At 38.4% G+C, this 8,074-nt stretch overlaps 1 protein-coding gene across 2 annotated transcripts in view; it reads right to left on the reverse strand.

Moving 5' to 3' along the window:
- DEGS2 (delta 4-desaturase, sphingolipid 2) overlaps positions 1–8,074 on the reverse strand; it is a 64,150-nt gene that overhangs the window by 23,743 nt on the left and 32,333 nt on the right. The gene's annotated exons all lie outside the window — the stretch shown is intronic.

Below are 8,074 nucleotides of genomic sequence, written 5' to 3' on the forward strand. Positions count from 1 at the left end.
TTTTACAGCCTGTCTCCCATGCTAGAATTCTCTCCCTTCTCACCTCTGCTCCTGACTTCTCTGGCTTCCTTCATGACTCTGATCAAATCTCACCTTCTACGAGAGGACTTTCCTGGCCCCCCTCAAGGTCAGTGCCTTCCCTCTGAAATTACTTATGTGTATACCTCTATACACACACACACACACACACACACACATATACACACATATACACACACATATATGCACATGTTGTACATTATACACACATATACATAGAGAGATATAGATAATAGACAGACAGACAGACAGATAGCTAGCTAGCTTGTACAAGTTTTTATGCTGTCTCTTCTATGGGAATGTGAGCTCCCTGAGAATAGAGATTGTGTTTTTACATTTCTTTGTACCTTCATCACTTAGGATAGTGCCTGGCACATAATAAGTACTCAATAAATACTTGTTTTCTGCTTTTGTTTGTCTCATGGCCCTGAACCCTTAAGCTGGCAACAATACAGGAGAGTCAGGAGACACACTTGCACATTTTTCCTTCAATAAGGGCAGTTTTTTGGGTTAATTTCCTTGAAAGTCCAAAGTCCGACATGTTTTGACGTTAGTATGCGTATATAATAAGCAAGTTTAATTTATTTTGCAAATATTATACTATATCTGCCAGGAAAGTAAAATTTATATTAAAACCAAATTACTCATAAAGTTTCTTTTATTTGCAATAACATTTCAAAGCTTTCGCAGCACACCAAGCACTCCCATGATATTTTGTTAGAGTTATCTGCATCCATTTTACCCTTCTCTGAGGTGATGGATTCCCTGAGAATGGGGATTGTGTTCTCTCCACTCTGCTCCAAGGACATGCTTGGGTGGAGAATACAAATTTCCCCTGGTCACATGGATTGTTCTTGGCCAAGCTCCTGACCTGGCCAGTACCCTTTCCACTGTTGTCCCCTGTCTTGCATTATAATCATTTTATTTTTGTCTTTGTTATGGTTTATGCTCCCTACTAGATGGTTAAGTTCCTTAAAGACAGGGATCATGTTTTATTTTGCTTTGTACATCCCACAGTTCCAACTACAAAGTAAAGAGCTTTGCATATAGGACGCACTCTATACATACCTGTGGATGACTATAGAATATATATTAGATATGTGTATATATGTATATTATAACATAAATACAACATAACAAGTATATGTATACATACGTATGCACACACATATATTAGTATTAGTATGACAGACAAATCTATGATAAACTACATAACAAAAAGTCTCCCCTTGCATCAATATCCAAACACTCTGTTGTCTATTCTATTTTTCTAATAGGAAGTTTTTCCTTCTATAGAGAAGTTATCACCATGTAACTTCCTCCTATTGTTCCTTATTCTTGCTGGGAATGAGCAGAACAAGGATAATCACTCTTCCACATAAGCACCCTTCCAGTGCTTGAAGGCATTTGTCATATCCCCATTAAGTCTTTTCTTCTCCAACTAAACATCCTAAATTTATTCATTATCTTAGTTGAAATCATTATTTGCTTCCTCCACTTGTAGCTACTCTCCCTCTTAGGGTCTTACAATCTTCTTTTTAAAATAAATACATCGCAGTAATGCAAGGATCTAAGACATCTCCAAAGGTCTCATGATGGAAAATGCTATCCATGTCCAAAGAAAGAGCTATGGAGTTTGAATGCAAATTGAAGCATACTATTTGCTATTTTTTTCTTCTGTTTTGCTTTGTTTTTTCTTTCTTGTGGTTCCTCCTATTGGTTCTAATTCTTCCTTACAATATCACTAATGTGAAAATATGTTTGATGGGAATGTATATGTATAGCCTATATCAGATTGCACGCCATCTTGGGGAGGGAGGCAGGAAGGGAGGGGGAGAAAAATTTGAAATTCAGAAGCTTATGGAAGTGATTGTTGATAAATCAAAATAAATTAATAAAAAATAATAAAATAAAGGGATTAGACCAAATTAGGCCAGTAATATCCTTTTCAACTGTGACATTGTGTGATTCCAAAGTCCCTTTCAACATGGACATTTTTCATATCTATGAAGTTAGAAGAGAGCAGGTGCAATGGGTGAACTTTGATGCAAGAAAGAAATATTTGCCATTTGACAAAGTCTCTCATGCCATCCTTGACAATATGCAGCCATGAGCTGTATGAGGACAAGTAAGTAGATTCAGAAAGAGTCAAGTGGTCAAAAGCAAGGCTTAGTCTTCGATGGACGCCAGCCTAAAGAGAGAGCACTAAAGAAATTGCCCCAAGATCTGACACTTGACCAGCATTATTCTTTTCATCAAAGGCTCAGATAATAGCTTCTGCAATCTGCAGATGACAAAACTCTGGAAGGGAAAGCAAGCATGCTGGGGCAGAATGGGATAATGAGATTAATATAATACAATAAAATGAAAGCAGGATAAATATCAAGTACTACACTTGGATTAAAAAAAAAAAAAATCAGCTCCACCTTCCTAAGAGGAGAGAGGTGTGGCAAAGACCACAATCCCTGAGGAAAAAAATCTGAGGGGTTTTGTAGACTTTAAACTCAACATGAGTCAAAAGTGTATGATAGGCCTTTCCAATAATAATAATAATAATAATGATAATAATATCTAAAGCCACAAGAATAGAAGCACAATATCCAAAGTGAGGGAGGTAATAGTCCTGTTATAGTCTACCCACGTAAACTACATGTGGAGTAATGTATTCAGTTATGGGCCAACTATTTTAGTAAGGTTCCAAACTGGAACCCACCCACAGGAGTGAGAAGAAGACTGAAAAACACATCATACTGAGATTGGTTAAACAATTAAGAGATAGATAACCTGGAGAAAAGAAGACAGGGAAAGGCTAGGAACATCGGATAGGATTTTCAAATACCTGAAAAGCTATCACCTAAAAGGGTGTGCATTACAGAGGCAGATTTTAGCTAGGTATAAAGAAAATCTTAGCCACAATTAGATCTATCCACGAGTCAAATGGGCTGCCTGGGGAAGAAATGGACCCCTCCAACATGGGAGGCTGATGACTCCCTGTTGAGTAGAGTGTAGAGGGAATGGTTTGTAGTGTACATCTTCTGAGGTTCCTTCCAACTCTGGGTTTCTATGACTGAGATTTTGGAAAATGATTTTAAAATGCTATACAACCTCCCTCCCTTCGCTAAGGCGGCAGACCATAGGTGTAGCCTATTCCGGTTACTGTTAGGTATGATGGATACATTTAGCTGATCTTGCTAAACTATACTTTCTTATCTTTTATAAGGAATGGTTTGCTGTGGTTGGGGGGGAGGAATATTCTGAAATAAAAGTGTTGTTGAGACAAAGATAATAATAAAAATTTGATTAAAAAATTAAATGCTGAAGTATAACCAATATCAGATTGCTTGCCTTCTTGGGGAGGGGAGAGAGGACGGAGGGACAGAGAAAAATTCAGCTCTCAAAATCTTATAAAAAATTAATATTGAAAAGTATCTTTACATGGAATTGGAAAAAAAGAAAATACTATCTACAAAAAAATAATAATAATAATTAAATGCTGAACAAATGTAAGGTAAAAGCAGTCAATTGTTGTTCTCATTGAACTTTGGCCCACACTTTAATGTTCCCCAGTTTTCATGGCTTTCCTGCCAACCATCCCCACAATCTTTCATTGTGATAAGGATCTTTCTGATGCAACACTCCCAGGTCAACAACACACAAACGGGCAAGATGGAACAGAGAAGAGGGGAACAAAACAAGCTAGAATAGATGGAAACGCAGATTTGTTGTTATTCAGTCATTCAGTCATGTCCAACTCTTCATGACCCCGTGGATCACAGTACACCAGGCCCTTCTATCCTCCACTATCTCTCAAAGTCTGTCCAAGTTCATGTTAGTTGTTTCCATGATACTATCTATCCATCTCATCCTCTCTTGTCCCCTTTTCCGTCTTTTCCAACGAGTCCTGTCTTTCATTATGTGGCCAAAGTATTTAAGCTTCAATATTTGACTTTCTAGTGAATAGCCTGAATTAATAGATACAAATATGGATACACAAATGTCCTATAAATCTCACGCCAAATATATGTGTATTTGGCTGTTGCCCATCACCATTCACTCCCAAATGTCACCATAGTGCTCCAGCACTCAAGAACGGTTCTCTGTCATTGGTTTTGAGTTCTAGTCTCACATCACTCACTGCCTATTGGCCTTTTGAGGCTGGATATCCAGTAAGCATCTCAAACTTAACACGTCCATAACAGAACTTAGCATTTTCCCCCTAGGAAAACCCACTCCTCTTTCAACGTGTCTTATTTCTATCAAGGGCACCACAACCCTTCTATTCATACAAGTTGGCAACTTCAAAGTCATTCTTGACTCTTCCTCTCACTTACCCCAATTTATCCAATAAACTGCCAAAGCCTGTCTACATTCACAACACCTCATCTCTGTCTCTTTCTCTCTATCACCTCTAGACTGGACTATTACACTAGCCTCCTAATTGGCTTCTCTGCCTCAAGTCTCTTCCCTTTCTAATTCATCCCTTACAGTTTCCTAAGTGATATCCCTAAAGCACATGTGTGTCCACATCACTCCCCTGCTCAATAAACTCGTTTATTATCCCTATTATCTACAGGAACAAACATGAATCCTCTTTTGACATTTAAAACCTTCTACAACTTGACTCCAACCTACTGTTCTACATTTTTTATACATTAACTCCCCTCTACGCACTCTATGCTCAAACATTACTTTCCATCTCCTCTCCCCATGCCTCACATAAATTCCCCTCACCTCCCCTCTTAGAATCTCTAACATGCCTCAAAGCTCAGCTCTAATAGAATGTCCCTGGTCTTCCCCTGCCCAGCCCAGCCCAGCTAATAGTGCCTCTCTCTCTCACACACACACAAATAAAATTACCTCATTTATTTTGTATACTCATAACATACACATTGGAGAAGGAAATGGTAAACCACTCTAGTATCTTTGCCAAGAAAAGCCCAAATGGGATCACAAAGAGTTGGAAATGACTGAGAACAGCTGAACAACAACATGTACATATTATCTCCCCTCATAGAAGGTCCATATGCTCTTTCAAGATAAGAGACTTTCATTTTTGTCTTTGTGTCTACAGTGCCTGCCACATAGTAGGGGCTTAATAAATGCTTCTTCATTGATTAATAAAACCAATTTTAGCAGGTATTAACTGCTTCTAACAAAGTAAATGTAAGCTTTCCCTTGGAAAGAAGCCAGACTTTCCAATGCTAGAAAGATGAGAGTGAGGGAAACACCCTGGGCCAGCAAACCTCAGGGAGGCTGAGCAGGTGTACTATAGCTAATAGTGAAGTGGAAGAATGGCCAATGATATTGAATACAAACTAACACACACCTACTATTAATGATCCCGAACTCATAGGGAAAACAAAAAAGCCCTGGCCCCTTTGGCAAGTACTGGGAACACAGGAAGATTAGCCTTCCCAACCCAAGCTGACAAAGTATATTCCCAGCGGCCCAGGTCACTGCTGCCTCCTATCTTTTCAAGTATGAGCAATAATCATTTTCCCATGCAGCTGTCTCAAGATAGGCCAAGCTCTCCAGTCTCACCTCCACCAGAAGGCTCCCGATGAGCGAGAGTTCTCTATATCTAGCCAAAGGTTCTTATCTTGGGACCCATGAACTGCTGGGCTCCATAAATACATTTCATGAACTTGGATGGAACCAAAATTACATCTTTATTTTCACTAACCTCTAACTGAAATTTGTCATTTCCTTCATTTATAAGCATATGCAACAAAACATTATTCTGAGAAGGGATCACTAGACTTCACCAGACTGCCAAATGGGCAGCTAGGTGGCCAATAGATAGAGTATTGACCCGAGACTGGAAGACTTGAGATTAGACATTTACCAGCTGTATGATCCCGGGCTCTGCCTCAAATGAGACAATATTTGTAAAGCACTTAGCACAGTGCCTGGCAGATAGCAGGAGCTTGTTCCCTTCTCCCCTCTTCCATGACTCAAAAAAGGTTAAGAATTCCTGATCTAGCCCCAGCCAGACCCATCATGCCATTCCCTGCCTAGTCATCCCATGCCACAGAACATACCCTTCCCTATACTTTCCATCCTTGGGAAGAATAATCAAACCAACACTACATTTTCTAGAAAGGACGTTCCAATCAATCAATTGCCCTATAGCTCCAGTCATCATTCTCATGACTTCCCAGACCAAAACACCTCTCCCTGGACACCACTCTCCTCCCTATATGTATTGTATTCCTCTACTAAAATGTAAGCTCTTTCTGGTTCTGCAGGGACAATCTTGTTTTTTGTATATGTATGCCCTGCATTTAATATAGTACCTGGTATATAGTAAGTGCTTAATAAATGATTTTTCATTCATTCTTTCAAGTTCCTTATCATTAATGGCCTTTAATAAAAATGTGACCTCATTTCTCAAACACATAGAGAACTGAGTCAAATTTATAAGAATACAAGTCATTCCCCAACTGATAAACGGTCAAAGGCCATTTATCTGAGAACAGGTAGTTCTCAGACAAAAAAAAATCAAAATTACCTATAGTCATGCAAAAATTATCTAAATCAGCATTGATTAAAGCAATGCAAATTAAAATAACTCTGAGATACTACCTCACACCTATCAGATTGGCTAATAAGAGGGTTTTTAATTAGCCAATTAAATTGACTAATATAGGCTAATCAGGGAAAATGACAAATGTTAGAGGAGATGTGGGAAAACTGGGACACTAAAGTACTGTTGGTAGAGTTGTAAAATGATCCAGTCATTCTGTAGAGCAATTTGGAACTATGCCCAAAAGGCTATAAAATCATGTGCACCCTTTGACCCAACAATACTACTACTAGGTATGTATCCCAAAGAGAAAAAAAATATTCTTTTAAAGGAAAAGGGAAAGGACCTATACATACAAAAATATTTACAGCAGCTCTTTTTGTGGTGGCAAAGAATTGGTAATTGAGTGGATGTCCATCAATTGGGCAATAGTATAGTCATAGTATATAATTATGATAAAATACTGTTGTGATATAACAAATGACAAAGGATGACTTCAGAAAAATCTAGAAAAACTTATATGAACTGATGCAAAGTGAAAAGAGAATCAGGAGAACATTGTATACAGTAACAGCAATATTGTACAATGATCAACTGTAAATAACTTAATTATTCTCAACAATACAATGACCCAAGACAATTCTGAAAGACTTGTGATGAAAAAATGCTTTCCACCTTTAGAGAAAGAACTGATGGAATCTGAATGAAGATAGAAGCAAAGCTTATACAGCCTGAACAAGTCGCTTAACCCCAACTGCCTCCAAAAATATTTTTTTAATGATTAAAATAAAATAATAAAATTAAATCTTAAAAAACAAAAGAAAGAAAGAAAGTGACATCCAGCTCCTGCGCATGCTCTCACAGCAAGTCTGTGGCAGAGTCCGGGTCTCCTAAATGGTCAGTGCTTTTTCTACTACATGATACAAATGTAAGATAGAATTCTTTTTCTGATGAAATTGTTTGTACTGAGAAGACAGTAAGATGTCCAAGACTTTCCTTACTTTCATTTCCAGAGAATAAATGTAATCTTAATAGGGGCCTTTCCAGCCTCTCCTCTCCACTTCTGGGTTGAACCCAAAGTGAAAACAGCAGGTCAATGGAGAGACAAAAGTCCTACAACAATTCACTGTGGGGAGATATTCCAAAGGATCTTGGGCCATAGACCTGGAAGGGACCTTAGAGATCTTTTTTCCCAACCCCATCATTTTACAGATGAGGAAACTGAGCCCTGGAGGAGGAACGATTTGCTCAAAGTCACAGAGACAACAAAGGCAAGGCTAGAACTCCTTCCTCTCAACAGCCAATCCAATGTTTTTCCTATCACTCTCCATGTACATTTTCCTTCTTTCCTCCAGCTTATCCTGGTAAATGACCTTTCCAATGTCTTCTCAGACCTTTAAGGATTAAAATATAGCAGGCCATAGCCTCAAATCCTACGCGTAGCCAAGTCTTTTGCTAAGAACTATTTGTCTCTGTCTTTAGTAGAGCTCAGGATATTCTCTAGAATTG

This window comes from Vombatus ursinus, unplaced genomic scaffold (assembly GCF_900497805.2).
Source record: "Vombatus ursinus unplaced genomic scaffold, bare-nosed wombat genome assembly UNPS02007284.1, whole genome shotgun sequence".
NCBI classification, from domain to species: Eukaryota; Metazoa; Chordata; class Mammalia; order Diprotodontia; family Vombatidae; genus Vombatus; species Vombatus ursinus.